This window comes from Lissotriton helveticus, chromosome 6 (assembly GCF_964261635.1).
Source record: "Lissotriton helveticus chromosome 6, aLisHel1.1, whole genome shotgun sequence".
In the NCBI taxonomy this organism is placed as follows: domain Eukaryota; kingdom Metazoa; phylum Chordata; class Amphibia; order Caudata; family Salamandridae; genus Lissotriton; species Lissotriton helveticus.
Window position 1 is genome coordinate 1,472,806,026 of NC_136067.1, and position 19,352 is coordinate 1,472,825,377.

The 19,352-nt window shown below is 37.9% G+C and overlaps 1 protein-coding gene across 3 annotated transcripts in view; it reads left to right on the forward strand.

Annotated features, from left to right (window-relative positions):
* The window catches only part of LOC144763565 (uncharacterized), an 803,973-nt gene that overhangs the window by 523,856 nt on the left and 260,765 nt on the right, over window positions 1–19,352 (forward strand). The gene's annotated exons all lie outside the window — the stretch shown is intronic.

Below are 19,352 nucleotides of genomic sequence, written 5' to 3' on the forward strand. Positions count from 1 at the left end.
TATACCAAGGCAGTCTGAGGAAAAAGTGCCATCAATTGCTCAAAGGTGTCCTTTAAAAGCATTTCCAGACCTACCCCAGTCAAAGTGCCCAAATCATTACCTCCACAGTGCACAATTAACAGGTCAGGTTTGGGCAAATGCATAAAGGTTTTCACCAATGGTATCAATTGGTGACATTTTAATCCTCTGTGGCCAAACCACTTAATTTCCACATCTTGTAAATTGAGGTTAGGTAATTTTCTGTTCTCAGCATACCTGTGAGCCCAGTGAATATAACTATGTCCAACAATCCAGACAGAAAACATGGTGAGAGGAGGTTCTCCTGCAGTCAGATGAAGTGTGGCAATGAAATGGCAGTTGAAAAAATGAGAGTTTAAAATGAAAAAAACTGTCGAGTTTCTGTGTTCATGAAGCAGTAACAGTGATTGGTGGATTTTGATTGCTGAAAACAGAAAGTTAGGGTGCATGGATGTGTTCTTTGAAAGATGTATTTTGAGTGGTCAATAAAAAATCATTAAATGAAAGATTGCAGTGGATACGCAGGTGCACTGAGAGTTCAGAGTTCAATTGCAACATTGTTGTGTGAACTTGCAAACACCAGAGGTCTTCCAAGAGGTGGTTGCTATGCAGAAAAGGCATGAAATGGCAGAGGGGGGAAGGGTTTTCATTTGAAAAAAAGTGAGGGAAGAGTTTTGATTGGGTTACATGAGAGATATGTGTGAAGAATTACAGCATTTCTGTGCTTTTGATAGCTGCAGACTCTGGAGTGCATACCTTTTGCTCTGCTGAAGACAAATTGGTGTGTTTCTGAGACTGTTTTCAAACTCAAAGTATTTGCTAAGGTGAGAAAATATTTCTTTAATTTAGATAGAGAATAGTGTGCTTTAAGGAAAAAATTATGAATTATGTGGCGCAAATTGCTTGTAAATATGCTCCCATCTGTGCATGGAAAATTTAGATTTTGAATGTTTGTGTTACATAGCCATGTTAAAAGTGATACAAACATGCTGGAAAGGCAATTAAAAAACGCTTTTATGTGTCTTAAGGACATTTTAAGTAATTTTCCCATGTGCAGTGTTTTCAAATTATGATTTGAAAATCGTTTTTGGGGAAAAGGAATTGTTTTTAAATTTATGACAAGGACATAATGGTGTATGCTTCTTTATACGGCAATTGACTGTCCCTGATGTTATTTTTCCCATTTTAATGTAAGACCTTTCTCTGTGGCGCAAATTGCTTGTAAATATGGTCCCACCTGTGCATGGCAAATTTAGATTTTAAATGTTTGTGTTACATAGCCATGTTAAAAGTGACCCAACCATGCTGGAAAGGCAATCAAAAAACACTTTCATGTGTCTTAAGGACATTTTAAGTCATTTCCTCATGTGCAGTGTTTTCAAATTATGATTTGAAAATCGTTTTTGGGGAAAAGGAATGGTTTGTAAATTTATGACAAGGACATAATGGTGTATGATTCTTTATAAGGCATTTCAGTGTCTCTGATGTCATTTTTCACATATTACATTAAAAGACCTTTCCCTGTGGAGCACATTCCTTGTAAATATGCTCCCACCTGTGCATGGTAAATTTAGATTTTGACTGTTTGAGTTACATAGCCATGTTAAAAGTGACCCAAAAACTTGCAAAGGCTTTTAAAAAAAACTTTCATGTGTCTTAAGGACATTTTAAGTAATTTCCCTGTGGGCAGTGTTTTCAAATTATGAATTGAAAATCGTTTTTGAGGTAATGGAATGTTGTTAAAATTTATGTGCGCCATATGCCCCCAAATTTATTTTTCAGGGGTGCAGCAGGGTGTTCTTGAGACACCCCTGCACCTTTGGAAAAATTCCTAATTTGTGATGAGCAAATTGCTAATCGCAAATTAAACCTTCATTCCTATGAGCCTCCTAGCCCATGGAAATGAATGGGTAACTTGCAATTAGCAATTTGCTCATTGCAAATTAGGAATGGTAAAGAATTGCTATTTATCCCTTAAAATTCGCTATTTAGGAAATGCAAAATAGTTTGATGGTACATATGGCGGTTCATCTGTAACAAGATAAGAAGCTTAGGGATAGATTTATGATGACTGGTGCATCACCAGGGATGTGTCAGTCATCCTGCGCCGCTGTTCCGCCACCCATGGTGTGCTGCATTTACAATGCGGGGCATCATGGGGCAAAAATGGCACAGATGCGTGACGTATCTGTGCTGTAAAGGTAGTGATTGCTGGAGTTGTATCGCAAGTGCGATGCAGCTCAAGCAAGGCTCAGGGGTGCCCCATCTCCACAATGTTGCGTCAAGACCTATGCCTGCTTAAAGCAGGCGCAGGGTTTTGCGTCACTTTTGTGATGCAGCGGCGGTGCAAAAGATTTGCTATGAGGCGACAAAATTACAAATTGATGCATTTAGGCAGATGTGTCATGCTGTAAAAAAACCATGCCACATGAAACCGATGCAGCAGTGATGCAAAAGATGCACCATGTTGCAAGACAGGCCTCACTTGGGGCCATATGTATCAAGCTAATTAGCATTCGCAAAGGCCGAAATTCTGCGAATTTCGGCCTTTGCGAATGCTAATTAGACAAATGGTATGTATCAAACAAGTTTGATGCAAAATAAGGAGCTTAGGGATAGATTTATGATGACTGGCGCATCACCAGGGATGTGCCAGTTATCCTGCGCCGCTGTTCCGCCACCCATGGTGTACTGTATTTACAATGCGGCGCACCATGGGGCAAAAACGGCACAGATGCGTGACGCATCTGTGCCGTAAAGGTGGCGCATTACTGGAGTTGTATCGCAAGTGCGATGCAGCTCCAGCAAGGCTCAGGGGTGCCCCATCTCCACAATGCTGCGTCAAGACCTATGCCTGCTTCAAGCAGGCGCAGGGTTTTGACGCAGCTTTGTCCTATCTGATTGTAAATGCGGCACACCATGGGTGGCAGAGCAGCGGTGCACGTTAACTGGTGCATGCCTGGGGATGTGCCATTTAACATAAATCTGCCCCTTTACATTTAAGTATGTGCAGGGGACACAGAGTCGGTGAGGCTTATCCAAGGTTAAGAAGAGATGAGTCCTGTTCACTGAAAAATTAGACATAGTCTTCACCTGCTCAGCATTGCTGGACATGGCTAAATAATAGCTGCAAAATATTACTCTTGTTAAACAATTTTACTATTATAATCTCTGAGATTTGTCTCTTACTCTGCAACATCTCATTGTTGTTATCTTTCTTTAAAGATAAAGACAACATCAACATGAGCGACAATCTGCAATCAGTTGATTTTGACCTCATCATTGAACTCGTAATTGAAACATCAGTGGATGTTGATCCCTTGGATGATTTAAATCCTGAGGATGAAGAAGAGCGTGATGAGGATGCAGATTTGTCCGAATTATATGACATAGGGTGGGAAGCTGACCTGCTTGAGCCTATGGAACTATAAACATTTATTTTTAAAATTTATAATTAATAAAAAGTAAAAATGTAAACCGTTTAATTTAAAAATAAAGACACCTTCAAAAACAGGTTATGTGTAGTGTCTTCAATAAAATATTAAAATATGCTCATAAAATTAGATCAGATTCACATATAAAATAGCACAGGTAACATAAATATAAATGTCATTTCTTTTCTGCTATTTCTGTATTGTAAATTTGCCAAGGACTAAAAAATCTTCTATTTAAAATGTCAAGTAGTGTGTTAAGTTTTTGATCACTGTTATTGATTTACTGTTTGGTAATAGTGGTTAATAACATTTTTTATTATATTTTACCACAGATTCAACTGCAGATCATTTCAAGATTTCACCATGCCAACAATAGAAAGACAGAGAAAGGCTGCAAAACTTCAAAGACAGCAGGTGAAACAAAATAAGCAGCAGTCCTCTAACAAAAAGATTTGTCAAGTCACGAAGAAAGCACCGGGTAAGAGCACAAAATATTTCATAAGAAATATGTGTAGTAAAAAAAATATTACTACAGAAAATGTTTCAGTCCAGAAAAAGAGAACCAATTCAAATGGAAAGGAAAGGCCAATCAAAAATGTTACTGCTAGAGCAAGAGATAACTCTGTGCATGATAGTAGAAGGAAACAACAGTTTAGGGACATTCGTAAACGAATGTTCCGCAACAGGATAATTGGCAATTTGTTAAAAAATATTAAGAAAGGTCAACAGAAAGTGGTTTTTTATAAGAGAAAAAAAAAAGTTGAGAAAGTTATTGATCAGGCATTTGAAATTAAACGTAAGTTATTTATTTTGATAATCAATAGAATTAGGAAGCTAAACAAGGCAATTTATGATTTCAAAAGAAATAGTAGATGGAAGAGAATAGTTAATCGTAGTAATTTTTGTGAAGTTTTTTCTGGAGAATGGATGCATAGTTCAAGCTGTGAGGCATTTTTTAATGAGGAGAGTTATTTCCAGGATAATGATTTGGTGCATGCAGTTGACACCAGTGGTCGTGCTTATGAAGTGAAAGATGGTTGTCCAGTTGAAAAAGAAAAACTTGTGACAACAGAGACAGAAGAGGTGTTAGGTAATGAGGTTTTAGGAAGACGTGCTAAGGGTCCTGTCTACACCTGGAAGTGTAGTAGTATTTGTAGTGTGCGACAGGATTCCATCAATTTGCTTTGTGATTTTGTACGGTCATTTAATAAGAAAAGTTTGAAGCAGAAAATAAGGTTGTTGCAAGAATTAGATCCTTGCAGAGTGAGAGAAGTGACAGGTTTGCATGGTCATTCACTGGCTTGTCTTTCCAGGAGAGTATGCCAGAGTGTTTTTCATCATTTCAGGATGCTAGCAGTGCATCATAATAAAGTGAGGAAATTAGTTAGAATGTTGTATTATGCTAAGAGTCCAGCAATTATGCTTAAACAATTATGCGCTGCTCTTTTGCATGGTTCTGAAATAGATGTGAAGAATATATGTGAAGAAATTGAGTTTTGTTACTTTGGAAGTAAAGAGGAGAATGTTGAAATTGACCAAGAAGAAGAGGGTAATGTGGAAGATAGTGTACAGGTTTCCAGTACAGATAATTTTCAGAAGGAAATTGCGACGTTTCAGGTGAAATCAAGTGAGAGGCCTAATTTCACTTGTGTGTGTTGTCGACGCACTTATTATAAGAATCAGACTAAGTTAGTGGATTTATATGCAAAAAGTGAAAGGGAAAATAATAGTGAATGGAAGGATTTCGCAACATACTTGATGGTAGAAAATTGTTTTGATTTGGGATTGGATCAACGTGTGTGTACTTATTGTTGTTGCAAATTAAATCAAAACCAGATGCCTGCTAGAGCAGTTCATAATAATCTGGAATTGTTTGAGATTCCTTCTGAATTGAAGGATTTAAATACTTATGAATCTATTTTGATTCAAAGTATCCATCCCTTTCAGGCTATTGTAAGAATGGAGCCAAAGACAGGGAAATTGCCTCCATCAGATTTACAGAGAGGATTAAAGGGAAGAGTTGTTTATTTGCCTCTAGATTTGAAGAAAAACATTAACACAATTGGAGTAGAAAAAGTGGAAGAGGAACCTCTTGTTATCTTAGTTAATGGGGTTCCGACAAAGAATAAGAAAATATGGCAAGATTTAGTAGATGTTAGGAAAGTCAAAAGGGCAACATTGTATTTTAAAAAATATAATAAATACTATAAAAATGTATATGTTGCAGAAGAGGAAGTAAGTGAGGAAGAGGACAGCGATTTGTGTGCTGGTCAAATTGAGAAAGTAGAACCCTGTACTAGTGAAGAAATATATGAACATTATAGTGTTCATCCTTTGCATTCCAAGGAAGTCATGGGGAATGCTATTGAGTTGTTTCAAATGAAACAAGCGAAAGGGAGTCCCATTAGTGTTTGGGAGGAAAGTTTGGAAGCTCGGTGTTTCCCACAGCTTTTTCCAACAGGTCAGGGAGGAAGATATGATGAGCGACCTCATCAAATTCCTGCTTCTGAATACCGGACTTTGCGATTGTATGCAGGAGATGCTAGGTTTCGACAATGCATTCCTTATTTGTTTCATCTCCTGTTTGAAAGCGATCTGTCTGGACTGTCATATGCAGTGAACCACATCTTGAAAAGTGGTATACACATGCAAAACATCTCGGCAAGTGACTTTATGGATAAAGTCAATGTCCAAGACAGTATTTTGGATTCTCACCTGATTAATCTCATGGCGTGTCAGCGTGGTACTAATGAGTACTGGTACCGTCGTCATGGTGATTTAAAATGTATGCTGAGGAACTTAGGTACTCCCACATGGTTCCTCACTCTGAGCTGTGCCGAGTATGGCTGGGAAGACTTACTTGAATTTCTACGAGAGGCAAATGCTAACGTAGATAACATCGAATTCAAGACACCCGGAGAACTGTGCTCTTTGGATCCAGTCAATGTATGTAGGTACTTCAATCATAGATTTGAAGCTATGATGTCTTTCATCATGAATAAGAAGAATCCACCTCTTGGAGAGGTGTTGGATTTCTTCTGGAGAAAGGAGTACCAAGCAAGAGGTGCTCCTCATATACATATGTTGCTGTGGATCAAGGATGCACCTAAATTTGGAACGGATCCAGAAGACTGAGTTTCATCCAACAGTATTCTACGTGTGCTGTTCCAAACGCAAAGGAGAAGAAAAGCCTAAGAGAAAAAGTTCTGCGTTTCCAAAGCCATCGATGTGGATGTGGAAAGTACTGCCGTCGTAAATTCCGAAACAAGGACAAGTTCTACACTAAATGTTGTTTCGGCTTTCCACGACCGGTGATTTCTAAAGGAAGAGTAAACAGTTTGATGTCTTCGCTGCGACACAATGTCATGAAGAAATCACCTAAAAACACATACAATTTGAAGAGGAACGAAGAGTCCAAGTACATCAACGAATACAACCCGGTGATTTTGTCCATGTGGAATGCTAACATGGATATACAGTTTGTGGCTGATAACTGTATGGCTGTGGCTCGGTATGTGACGTCTTACATCACCAAAAAAGAGAAGACAGAATTGAAGGATATGTGGGAGGACATTTCCCATGAAAAGAGCCTCAGCAAGAAGTTGTACAGTTTCAGTCTGAAGATGTTGTCGCATCGAGAAATTGGAGCTTACGAATGCTCTGACCGGTTGTCTTCAGCAAGTCTCTATGCCAAGTCCAGGAGTATCGTTTGGGCGAGTCTTGGTCTTGCTGCAACGCGTAATCGAGTTCTCAAACCTGTGCGGGAAATTGAGTATTTGGCGGAAAAGGAGCCAAACAGTACCGACATTTTGAAGACCAACATGTTGGATACATATTATCCAAATAGAAGCAGTCACCTCGACAATGTTTGTCTGTATGAGGTTCTTCAAAATTACATATTCAAGAGGAACATCAAAGAAGATACTGAGAAAGGAGTGTATGCTGTAATAGGAAGTGAGGGATGTCTGGTCAAGCAAAGAAAATGCCACTTGGTAAACCATCGAAAATTGAGTGGCGAATCTCCTGAAAAAAAGGAGTTTTTCTATTTAGCACTTTTGCAACTTTTCAAGCCTTGGCGTGCAGAAGAGGAACTGCTTGGAGATTTCCTCTGTTACGAAGACTCTTTCAATGCCGCCAAGGAGACCATAGAATGTCCTGCTTTTCCCAAATATGTAGAAATGTTGAATGCGGAAATTGAGCAGGAAGCAACGATTGCAGCCGAGATTGCCAGAGACAGTTCTCAGGACAGTCAGAGTTCTGCTTCATTGAGTCAGGATCCACTAGGAGGACCTGTTATCGAAAATGAAGCTGCCACTGCCATGAATGAAGTGGAAAGAGCCATGGCACATGCTCAGGAGGATGCAGTTAACTTAGAAGAGTTGGAATGACAACTCAACGTTGAGCAGAGGAAAATATATGACGAAGTTACCATGCAAATTGATCATGGATTAAGTCATGACAAGAAAGAGTGCTCATGTACATCGTTGAAGCCTGTCCGACTGTACGTGAGTGGAGAAGCGGGAACTGGAAAAAGTTTCCTCATTAAAGCAATTTCATGCTATTTGCAGGAAAGGACAGAGTCATCGCTGTCTTGTGTTGTCACCGCTCCAACTGGACTGGCAGCACATAACATTAAAGGGATTACTTTACATCGTTTACTGATGCTGCCAGTGGAGCATGACAACAAATTACAATATCACAAGCTATCTGGAGATGCTTGTTTTGAAGTTTCAAGAATCTTGAGGAAAATGAAACTTCTTATCATTGACGAAGTAAGCATGGTTTCCAATGTCATGCTTGCCTTTGTGCATTTGAGAATGCAAGAAGTTCTCAAAACAGAGTATGATGTGTTATTTGGTGGCAAACACATCATTGTTTTCGGAGATCTTTTGCAGCTGACACCAGTGAAAGGGCAACCTGTGTTCAAAATGCTCACGCATGAAGATACCAGGAAGTGCCTAGGGAGCATTGGCAACGTCAATATATGGTTAAACTTCAATTATGCTAAACTGCATGAAAATATGCGTCAGGCGAAGGATGAAGTTTACAAGACTATTCTACAAGATGTTAGAATTGGAAAAGTGACCGAGCATGGGAAAGAAGCTTTACATGCACGATTACTGTCAAATTTATATCCAGAACAAGATGTTGTGCCTGAGAATATTTTTCAGAAAATTACTGAGAAGAAATCTGGAATATGTTTGATGCCAACTCTTGCAGAATGTGCCAAATTCAACAACAAAATGTTGCATTTAGAAAAGCAAGAGATTGTGAAACTGGAAGCTATTGACAGAGTAGAGCATATGGGATCAACAATTATTTTGTCTGAGAATCTGAAAACAAAATTGGATTCATTAGAGAAGAGTATATCTAAAACTGCAGGTTTTGAAAAGACTCTGAATGTGTGCTTGAACTGCCGTATAATTTTAAGAAGGAATTTACATGTTGAAAGAGGTCTGGTAAATGGATCAATGGGTAATGTTGTTGATTTTGTGAAATACAGAAATAGAGATGGAATTGAATTTTTAAAAATTAAATTTGATGGCATTGAGGAAGTACAGCTAATTGGTCGTTGTTCTGCTAGATTTTTGCTTGTAAAAGACTTATATGTTCGCCGTAAGCAGTTTCCTGTTTGCTTGGCATATGCGGTGACAATCCATAAATCGCAAGGTTTAAGTGTAGACAGTGCATTGGTGAATATTGGCAGTTCTGTGTTCAAGGAGGGTATGGCATATGTGGCATTGTCACGAGTTAGAACTTTATCGGGATTGTACTTGATTGAGTGTGATGTCACAAACATTTGTGCGGATCTAGATTGTGTTAAGGAATACAATAGGTTAAGAAGAGAGTATGCGCCACATTTGCCTCAGTATCCTTTGTTTGAGAAACGTGTGGTAGGCCGGAAACGAAGAAATGTGACCAATACTGGGGAGGTTGTAGCAAAAAGACAAAAAGTCAATGAACCTAAAATTACAAGCAGAAACAAAAAGGATTCTATTGAAGATGTTGTTGGTTTTCAGTTTGAAAACAGTTCTGGTGTCAACTGCTATGCTAATGTAGTGGTTAATGTTTTGTTTTCTCTAGAAAATGTAAAAGAAGAGATTGTGGTCAATTCTGATCAAACATTTTGCAGTTTGTTAAATTCTGTGTTAGAAAAATGTAGCACTGATAGAACAAACATAGAAAGTGTGTCTGAAATTCGAAATCTGTTAGACAGATGTTCAGGCCAAACACAATTCTCTCAAAATATTCAGCAAGATTGTCAAGAGTTTTTAATGTATATGCTTGATGTATTACATGCTGAAGGTGTAGATGTAGATCAGCTGTTTGGGCTTTCTTATCAATGGCAGCATGACTGCGAGAACTGTATGGTATCAAGTACTACTAGTGTAGACTCAGAAAGATTTATATATTTAACTTTGCCAGACAGTAAATCAGTCTCCTTTAATAAGCTAGTAAAAGCAGCTGATCACAACATGGAGTGTAGCCAATGTAAATCTGAAATGATGTCCACATTATTTATACGAACATATGGCCAGTATGTCATTTTAATGTTCCAACGATGTAGGCCTGATGGAACAAAATTGACAACTTTAATTAAAAATTTTGTAGCTTCGCAGGTGTCAATATCAGGAAGGACTTTTGTAACTGCAGCAATTATATATCATGACGGTCCTACAATAACATCAGGACATTACACAGCTTATTTAAAGTCTAGAAATGGCTGGTCATTCTGCAACGATTCTGTTTTAATTTTCAAAAAAAAATTGCCGTATGACCTTAAAAACTCTTACCTGGTGTTTTTAAAACCAAAATTTTAGGGAAATAATCTCGGGATGTGCTCTGTGGAATTTCAAGAAGTTCTAATGGCTCCTACACAATTTGGCCTTGAGGATAAGTGTAGTTCAGAGACATAACTTCTAATCATAAGACTGGACGTCATGGAGAAATAAGTGCACTTTGAATGAGTTCAGAAAAACTATTTCTTTTTATAAGCTAATTGAAGCAGCCAATCAAAACATAAAGTAGAGGGAATGTAAGTCTGCAATGCTGTCTACTGTTTTACATTGCTTTGTGATTAAAAGTGATGTAGAGAATTAAATAATTGTAGTAGTCATAGAGGTAGTGTAAGTCTGCTTCATAGTAAGCAGTATCAGTGTCATAGGAAATGTAGAACATGACTGAGCAAGAAGGGGAAGATATTACTATTCCAGGATTGTGAAAATGATCAACATTTTAATTCTGAAAGTTGCGGAAATGCCAAATGACGGGATTGGCTTACAAGAAATCCAAGAGTTATAAATGGGTCTGACAAGATTTGGCCTTGTGGAAACTTGTGGTAGAGAGCAAGAAGTCATTTATTGCATGTAACATGTTTTTAAAAACGATGGAGATTTTCTTTCAGAAAGTGGCGGGCTGAAAGTAATAACAGCACAACAGAGTGTAAGCTGTTCATAGGACATCCTTTGACGTCATGGAAAGTAAGTTAACTTTAAGGAGTTCTGAATTCTGATTTGTTATGTTGTATGGGTTTTTTAAGCACAATCATTTTGATTGTTTTTTTTCCCCCGCTGTTATATGATGAATACCTTCAAGTCACTGTTTTTAGTGAATTTTGATACATTCTGAGAACAGCAAAAATAAACCATTTAACATGTATAATTAATTCTGTACTGTTTGCATTTATGATGTATATGTAGAACTGTGTAGGAGGCATGGAGAAGGTGAGGCTTCTGTAAGTGTCAAAGTTGTTGCATGCAGTGCTGCACTTCTGCGTATTCTTTCATATGCTGGACTACATCTGCACAATGAGATACCTAAGCAAAGGAAACACAAGTGATGTGATTGTGAAATGAGCAAAATAAATTGCACGTATTTCATTTACATCACCTGTGTTTCCTATCATTATGAATCACATTGTGCAGATCAAGTTTAGGTCTGTTCAGGGAAACATAGGAGGTTTGGACTTTGTTCAAGAGTGCAGTGGACATGACTCACTTCATTGGTAGACCTTCACATGTATTATGTCCTCTGTTCTCTTCAACAACTCGAAATTTCATCTGCAACCCTGAGTAGGCTTCACCTCAAACAAACCTCTGGATAGGACACATCTTATTGGCATCCTGAAGTAATCATTTAAAATTTTAGTGTCTTGCGACACTTTTCTGAGACAACAGCAATGCAAAAGATGCACCATGTTTTAAGATAGGCCTCACTTCATCTGCATCAAGATACTGTTAGTTTAAAATGTATATCTTTAGGACTGTGTAGGGGGCCTGGAGAAGCAGAAGCTTCTGTAAGTGTCAAAGTTGTTGAAAAACTGTTTGTCCTTCAATCTTTTCCCTTGTCTTTTGTAATTTTTAAATACATGTTTTAATATTTTTCAAATGTTTGTTCTCTCTTTCACAGATTGAAAGTATAAAAACAAAAAGTGAGTAATTTAACGACAATTATAAGGTAAATGTTTTGTACTCTTCATTACATTTCTATCACATTTAACTTCTATTAATTCCACTGCTTCATTTCTTTAACCCTCAGTTTCCTGCCTTTGCTACTTTCCTCATTCCTTTCTCTATTACCTACTTACTCAACTCCTTCCACTCTTTTTCTCAGTCCCTCTCTTCTCATAGTTCCTCACTCTTGTTCACTCACTCCGTCTCTATTACTCTTAGTGTCTTTGACTGATCACTCTATCACTACTTGTTCATAATGCTTTCTCTGTGTAGTTGAAGCACACTAAGGGGCATATTATGAACACAGCCAATAAAATTATTGCTCTTTTTATTGGCAGAAAACTGGTGCAAAAGTGGTTTTAGCGGCAGTTTTCTGCCGCAAAAGCAGCTTTAGCGACACATTTCTGCCAATAAAAGCTGCAAAACTTTTATTGCCTATGTTGATGATATGGCTCTGTTACTTACATTTCTTTGCTGTTTCAATTAATCTTTTTCTGTTATTTTTTGTTTTCTGTTTTCTATTTTTTCTCTCTGTTATTCCTCATGTTTTAATCTTATTTTGAACATTCACTCACATTCTCCAAGAAACTCTTCTTTGTTAATGTTATACTCTCTTTTTTTTTCTTTCAATTCGTTATCTATTTTGTTTTTCACAATTATACCCTCTTACGTCTTTTCTTCGGTAAATCGATCTATTAAACAGTATCTCTTCTTTACTCCCTATAGCTGTCTTTCTTTTAACATCACTCTCTGTTTACTTTCCTTATACTTACTCTTTTTTAAAAAAAAAAAAATTTTTGGTTAGCTCCCGGTCCGCGTACCGGGAAGCGAACCAAAAGAAATAGAGCTTGCCAGAGTGCTAAACATTCTAGCAATTTTTTTTTAAAGGGAAGGTAGTTCTGAAAAGAACTTTTTTTTATATATTTTTGTTGTTTTATATATATTTTTTTTTTTTTTGTATTTTTTGAACGATTTTATATTTTTTTTGGTTTTTTTGGGGGGGGGGGGACAACAAAAAACAGGCATTGAAAAGGGCTCAACAGGAGCAAAAAAAAAATTACTGGGGGCGGTTAGGGCAATTATGGTGTTCATACGCCAGGTTTATAGCATTTATGCTCATGTTGCCACATGCTAACAACGCACGACAGTGCATACAAGAGTGTATCATGTGGCCAAAATTTTCTTGTATATTTGGCACAGTTTCCCGTGCCTCTGCTGGTGTCAATGAAATGGGTATTCTTGATCTGGCCACAGGAGTTGATCTTGGATTTTCCTGCAAATCCCGTATTTCCGCCCGGCTATAATTGAGTGGATGCTTCCTTGTCATGTGCCTGTGCATTGTATTTTCCGTAACTATATTTCTTATCCATCCCTCTGGATAATTTTTCTTTACAGATGAGGCAGGTGACATACCTCGCATTGACTTTTTTTTGGCCAGGAGGGATCGAATAAAACTGCCAGATGAAACTGGCTTTCTTATGTGAAACCCGGGGCACCTCTTCTAAGAACTGTGGTTCTTCTCCCTCCTCTTCATCCATTTCTTCCTCTTCCTCCTCAGTGTTGGTCATCACCTGGGGAGGTGGTCCTCTCTTCCCATGAGGAGGTGGAGGTGGTGGTGGGGGTCCACCAGCTGAAGCAACTACTGAAGCCATTTCTGATATAGTAATGAAGGTCTTCCTCTCACAATGATGAAAGTCAGAGTGAGGAAAGAAGGAGGGGTTTTCATCATTTGGGAAAAACAATACTTCTCAACCAATGAAAAGTGTTATTTTTAGGTCACCTGACCTAGCCTTACATCATTATGAAACCAAAAGTGAAATGAACCAATGAAAAGTTTTATTAACAAGTCACATGACCTCTCACGCTCATGTTACGTGCTGCGGAACGCGCCCCGGTTAGCTTCCGGGTCGCTGAGCTTCGCGCCTCGGTCCGCGCCCCGGGACACTTCCGGGTGCGCTAACGCGGTACGTCACAAGACGCATTACGCGGCAACGCGATACGTCGCGCTTTCGCGACGCGCCGCGGATCGCTTCCGGGGAGCTGCGTTTCGCGCCTCGGTCCGCGCCCCGGGGCACTTCCGGGTGCGCTAACGCAGTACGTCATAAGACGCATTACGCGGCAACGCGATACCGTCACTATGTTGATTTCTTACCGGTTCGCGGACCGGGTCGCGGCATCAAATTGAGCTAACGGGAAGCTTCCCGGTTCGCGGACCGGGAGCGAAACAAAAAAAATATTTAAAAAAAATTATTAATAAACATATAAAATATATTTTTGGATTTGAGGAAGAATACATTTTACAGCTATAGATATTAGCTTTTAAAAAACCAATGAAATTCACTGAAAAAACCATAGGTTATAGACCATATATAGTTAGGAATTAGCATTTAGAAAACCTTGAAAATTCACTGAAAAAACCATAGGTTATAGACCATATATAGTTAGGAATTAGCATTTAAAAAACCTTATTTTACTCACACAAAACCATTGAAATTCCATATATAGTTAGTTGTACTAACTATATATCGCGCACCCGCAATCCACTGCTGATCATGTCACATATTACATCATTCATGACATGGTCAGTGACATCACTGATGACATCACTGATGACATCTCAAATGACATCACTGATGACATCACTGATGACATCTCAAATGACATCACTGATGACATCACTGATGACATCCAGTGACTGTATGTTTCTGTAAAGTTAAAATATGTCTTACATATTGAAGAATGAGTGGATGTAGAAGTGTCTGAACAAAGGATTTAGTAGGTGCATGACTGACTGTATGAGTGAGTGATTAAATGTGTCTCACTGAGTGCATGGGTTAGTGACTAAACTGTCTGAATGTGTGCATCATTATGTCTGTTGTTCTGTAAACTGCTGCATGTGTTGATCAGTAGCTATATGATTAACTATATGGGTTATTGATTGGTTGCCCAAGTATTTGTATGGGAGACTGAGAGTGTGTATGGGTGGCTGGGAGGTGTATGACTCTCTGCATAGATGTATGGGTTCAAAAGTGCATGTGGAAACAGCTGTATGGGCGGTTGACTGTGTGCATGACTGTATTGGTGAGTGAATAGATATCTCAGTGCTACATGTCAAAGTAAGTACATATGTAAAATACAGTACATGTGAGAGTTGACATATATAAATAACTGTGCATAAGAGCCAGTGAATGTGTGAGTGGCTGTATGGATCATTGTGAACTTGTATCCAGGATTGTATAAGTGAGTAAATATGTTTTAGTATATGTTTGAATAAGTAAGGTGTGTTTAACTGTATAGTTAAGGAAATGGAGGTGTGATTGATTGTTTGCATGACTGACTAGGTGTGTGTGTAACTTCATGGATGAGTGACAATCTGTGAGTCTGTGTTTACACTGAGTGTATCTAAGGTTATATTAGAGTCTGAAGAGGTTCATCGTATTATCACATGAATGATGTCATCAGTGATGTGATCAGTGATGTCATTTGAGATATCATCAGTGATGTCATCAGTGATGTCATTTGAGATGTCATCAGTGATGTCATTTGAGATGTCATCAGTGATGTCATCAGTGATGTCATCAGTGATGTCATCAGTGATGTCATCAGTGATGTCATTTGAGATGTCATCAGTGATGTGATCAGTAATGTCAAATGAGATGTCATCAGTGATGTCATTTGAGATGTCATCAGTGATGTCATCAGTGATGTAATTTGAGATGTCATCAGTGATGTCATCAGTGATGTCATTTGAGATGTCATCAGTGATGTCATCAGTGATGTCATCAGTGATGTCATTTGAGATGTCATCAGTGATGTCACTGACCATGTCATGAATGATGTAATATGTGACATGATCAGCAGTGGATTGCGGGTGCGCGATATATAGTTAGTACAACTAACTATATATGGAATTTCAATGGTTTTGTGTGAGTAAAATAAGGTTTTTTAAATGCTAATTCCTAACTATATATGGTCTATAACCTATGGTTTTTTCAGTGAATGTATATATATATATACATATATATATGTATCTATACATATACACACACACACACACATGCATTGATATTTACGTGCATATATATATTCACTGAAAAAACCATAGGTTATAGACCATATATAGTTAGGAATTAGCATTTAAAAAACCTTATTTTACTCACACAAAACCATTGAAATTCCATATATAGTTAGTTGCACTAACTATATATCGCGCACCCGCAATCCACTGCTGATGATGTCACATATTACATCATTCATGACATGGTCAGTGACATCACTGATGACATCTCAAATGACATCACTGATGACATCATCCAGTGACTGTGTGTTTCTGTAAAGTTTAAATATGTTTTACATATTGAAGAATGAGTAGATGTATAAGTGTCTGGACGAAGGATTTAGTAGGTGCATGACTGAATGTATGAGTGAGTGATTAAATGTGTCTCACTGAGTGCATGGGTTAGTGACTAAACTGTCTTAATTTGTGCATCATTATGTCTGTTGTTCTGTAAACGGCTGCATGTGTTGATCAGTAGCTATATGATTAACTATATGGGTTATTGATTGATTGTCCAAGTATTTGTATGGGAGACTGAGTGTGTGTGTGGCTGGCTGGGAGGTGTGTGACTCTCTGCAGATCAATGTGTACTTGTATCAATGATTGTATAAGAAAGTAAGTATGTGTTAGTATATGTTTGAAAATGTAAGGTGCTCTATGTTTAACTGTATAGACAAGAAAATGGAAGTGTGATTGATTCTTTACAGGACTGACTAGGTGTGTGAGTAACTCCATGGATGAGTTGCAGAGTGTGAGTGTCTGTATAGGTGTATGAGTGCATATGATAGTGTTGTAAAGATGAGTGATTGTATGTATGAATGATTGTATGGGTGAATGAGTGAATGTGTGTGTAGACGTAGGAATCAGTGAGTGCGTATGTAGTAACTAGTATTGGTGTGTCAATGGTTTCAAAAATTATACTCTGTATTTAACACTGGGTGAAACAGAGGTTATATTAAAATGTGAGGAGATGCATTGTATTGTCACATGAATGATATCATCAGTGATGTGGTCATTGATGTCAAATGAGATGTCATCAGTGATGTCATCAGTGATGTCATTTGAGATGTCATCAGTGATGTCATCAGTGATGTCACTGACCATGTCATGAATGATGTAATATGTGACATCATCAGCAGTGGATTGCGGGTGCGCGATATATAGTTAGTGCAACTAACTATATATGGAATTTCAATGGTTTTGTGTGAGTAAAATAAGGTTTTTTAAATGCTAATTCCTAACTATATATGGTCTATAACCTATGGTTTTTTCAGTGAATTTTCAAGGTTTTGTAAATGCTAATTCCTAACTATATATGGTCTATAACCTATGGTTTTTTCAGTGAATATATATATATATATATATATATGTATGTGTATATATGTATGTATGTGTATATATGTATGTATGTATATATATATATGTATGTATGTGTATGTATGTATATGTATGTATGTATATATATATATGTGTGTGTGTATATATATGTATATATATATATATATGTATGTGTATATATATATATGTATGTGTATATATATATGTATGTGTGTATGTATGTATGTATGTATGTATGTCAGAACACTTCATTCGGTTGTTACGACCATAAAAGTGCATACAATACAGTGGTCCATATTACATATATGGCTGTAATTCATTGTAAACATAACTCACATATCAAAATGTAACAACTTGATATTGAATTTAAAACTGCAGTTAAAAGTAAAACAATAAAAGATGGTGTCAATGGGTTTAGACCCCAGTTAGGTCACGTAAAAGTGCACATGCTTACAGTACGAAGTTTAAATGTTGTGTGCATGTTGATGATTCTTTATGTACACAGCAACCTTTGCCAAACCAAATTGTACCAGCTGAATATAGAAATTTAAAGCAGCAGTTATGCAGTATAGAAGAAGATAAAAGGAAAAAACGTGGTGAGGGCATGCCGTATCTATTCTTTATTGCAAACCTTCTTACAATCCACACTTTTCCCAGAAATGTAGTCACTGCACAAAAAACTGATGGCCTGGAATCGGATTTCAAAATGCATAATACTTTTTGGTGGCATTGAGTTCCCAACAGCCTACAGACAGAGGCTAGCAATTTAATTCTCGGGGATTTTTACATCTGACAAGCGAAAACAACTGTGTTTGATTGTCTCATCAATACTGGGGCAAGCTGGGCAATGCTGTGTTGCAGCATAAGCCCACTGCCATGCCACTGTGAAATAATTCACAGGAAGGAAGCCGATTCTAACTTGAATGTAAAGTTTATTATCGTGTGAAATCATGATAACCCCCCATATGCTTCTCAAATGCACATAACTTGAATTCCGAGAATTCTAGTATGAGAAGGCCTCCAGACGAACGGGTGGCTGTTGTCAGCATTAATACATGAACAATTAAAAGACCCACTATGGACACATGATTATGTAAACCAATAAACAAAATGCATAACAAGTACAATAGATAAAAAGAAACCACTCTATAGTTGGAGTTCGTATTCCCAAAGAGGAATTTTTCAGATATTCGTTTCCCTAACCACTTCCTACCCGTTGGACGAATCACCACAAAACTTTCCAGACCCATAGCATTTTCTGCATTTTGAGATGTTAACATTTATGGTGAATCGTTAATGGGGCGCAAAGATAAAAGGGGGTCCCAAAATGCGTTTTTCAACCAAAGCATTTTCCATAGACTATTGTATTGGAGAGAAAAAAGGCTGAAAAGGTTTACATGAAATTTGGCAGGATCATATACAATGGTGCAGAGATGATGCTTTTTGGGTACTGCAATTAAGTAGGGTAAGTATTTTTCCAGTAATAAGGCATTTCAGCATAGTGATATCTGCCACTGAGGTACTTTTGTGGAATTTCACAAAGGTACATGGCCATAAACCTATTCAAAATATATTTTAAAAAAATACATTGCCATACCTATTACCACTTTAATACAGTGGTAATAGGTAGGGACGTATCAGTTGCTTGCCAAAGGGACGCAAGGCCACAATTGGTGGCCCTGCGTTGAATGGTAACTCTGGAGAAAGTGAGGCAGCACAGTTCGCTGTTTTGCTTACTATGCACACCATAATCTACAATGATGCTAAATTTGACATAAATCCATACACCACGCCACTGTAGCCAGTCCACTATATGGTATTCCACTCAATGTCACTCCACTGTACGAGACTCCATTCTATGCCACTCTATGCTAGTCTACTGTATGCAACGCACTGTAGACTACTCCAATGTTGGCCACTCCACTTTATGCTACTGCACTATATGCTATTCCGCTCTGCGTTGCTCCACTCTTTGCCACTCCACTCTACGCTACACCACTGTATGGCGGTCCACTCCATTTCATTCTACGGTAGTTGATTGGACTCCACTCT